Source organism: Procambarus clarkii, chromosome 23, assembly GCF_040958095.1.
Source record: "Procambarus clarkii isolate CNS0578487 chromosome 23, FALCON_Pclarkii_2.0, whole genome shotgun sequence".
NCBI lineage: Eukaryota > Metazoa > Arthropoda > Malacostraca > Decapoda > Cambaridae > Procambarus > Procambarus clarkii.
Genome location: NC_091172.1, coordinates 3075922 through 3078080, shown reverse-complemented (window position 1 = coordinate 3078080; position 2159 = coordinate 3075922).

The window sequence follows — 2159 nt, the reverse complement described above, 5'->3', positions numbered from 1 at the left end:
AGCCAAATTCTGGCTCTCTGCATGTATTCGCAGTTTGAAATTGCTACTTTTTTATACCCAACATATGCCAAGTACTGTAAGCGGCGTTGGTCACAATTCTCCCAAACCTCCCTGCAGTTTTCAAAATATCCTAAATATCCCAATTTCGAGGCCTGAGCCATATTTTGGAGCCAAATTTTGGCTCTCTGCACGTATTCGCAGTTTGATATTACGACTTTTTATACCCAACATATGCCAAGTCCTGAAAGCGGCAGTGAGTCACATTTTGCACAAACTTCCCTGCAGTTTTCGAAATATCCCAAATATCCCAATTTCGAGGCCTGAGCCATATTTTGGAGCCAAATTCTGGGTCTCTGCACGTATTCGCAGTTTGAAATTACAACTTATTATACCCAACATATGCAAAGTACTGAAAGAGGCAATGAGTCACATTTTGCACAAACTCCCCTGCAATTTTCAAAATATCCCAAACATCCCAATTTCGAGGCCTGAGCCATATTTTGGAGCCAAATTCAGGCTCTCTGCACGTATTCGCAGTTTGATATACGACTTTTTATACCCAACATATGCCAAGTCCTGAAAGCGGCAGTGAGTCACAATTTGCACAAACTCCGTGCAGTTTTCGAAATATCCCAATTTCGAGGCGTGAGCCATATTTTGGAGCCAAATTCTGGCTCTCTGCACGTTTTCGCAGTTTTAAATTGCGACTTTTTTATACCCAACATATGCCAAGTACTGAAAGCGGCGTTTGGTCACATTTGTCCCAATCCCCCCTGCAGTTTTCAAAATATCACAAATATCCCAATATCGAGGCCTGAGCCATATTTTGGAGCCAAATTCTGGCTCTCTGCACGTATTCGCAGTTTGAAATTACAACTTATTATACCCAACATATGCAAAGTACTGAAAGCGGCAATGAGTCACATTTTGCACAAACTCCCCTGCAGTTTTCAAAATATCCCAAACACCCCAATTTCGAGGCAGGAGCCATATTTTGAAGCCAAATTCAGGCTCTCTGCTTGTATTCGCAGTTTGATATTAATACTTTTTATATCCAACTTATGCCAAGTACTGAAAGCGGCGTTTGGTCAGATTTGTCCCAAACCTTCCTGCAGTTTTCAAAATATCCCAAACAATCCAATATCGAAGCCTGAGCCATATTTTGGAGCCAAATTCTGGCTCTCTGAACGTATTAGCAGTTTGATATTACGACTTTTTATACCCAACATATTCCAAGTCCTGAAAGCGGCAATGAGTCACATTTTGAACAAACTCCCCTGCAGTTTTCAAAATAACCCAAACATCACAATTTCGAGGCCTGACCCATATTTTGGAGCCAAATTCTGGCTCTATGCACGTATTCGCAGTTTGATATTACGACTTTTTATACCCAACAAATGCCAAGTCCTAAAAGCGGTAGTGAGTCACATTTTGCACAAACTCCCCTGCAGTTTTCGAAATATCCCAAATATCCCAATTTCGAGGCCTGAGCCTTATTTTGGAGCCAAATTCTGTCTCTCTGCACGTATTCGCAGTTTGAAATTGCTAATTTTTCATACCAACATATGCCAAGTCCTGAAAGCGGCGTTTGGTCACAATTGTCCCAAACCTCCCTGCAGTTTTCAAAATATCCCAAATATCCCAATTTCGAGGCCTGAGCCATATTTTGGAGCCAAATTCTGGCTCTCTGATGGTATTCGCAGTTTGATGGTACGACTTTTTATACCCAACATATGCCAAGTACTGGACGTGGCAGTGAGTCACATTTTGCACAAACTCCTCTGCAGTTTTCAAAATATCCCAAACATCCCAATTTCGAGGCCTGAGCCATATTTTGGAGCCAAATTCTGGCTCTCTGCACGTATTCGCAGTTTGAAATTACAACTTTTTATACCTAACATATGCCAAGTACTGAAAGCGGCGTTTGGTCACATTTGTCCCAAACCTTCCTGCAGTTTTCAAAATATCCCAAACATCCCAATTTCGAGACCTGAGCCATATTTTGGAGCCAAATTCTGGCTCTCTGCACGTATTCGCAGTTTGAAATTACACCTTATTATACCCAACATATGCAAAGTACTGAAAGAGGCAATGAGTCACATTTTGCACAAACTCCCCTGCAGTTTTCAAAATATCCCAAACACCCCAATTTCGAGGCA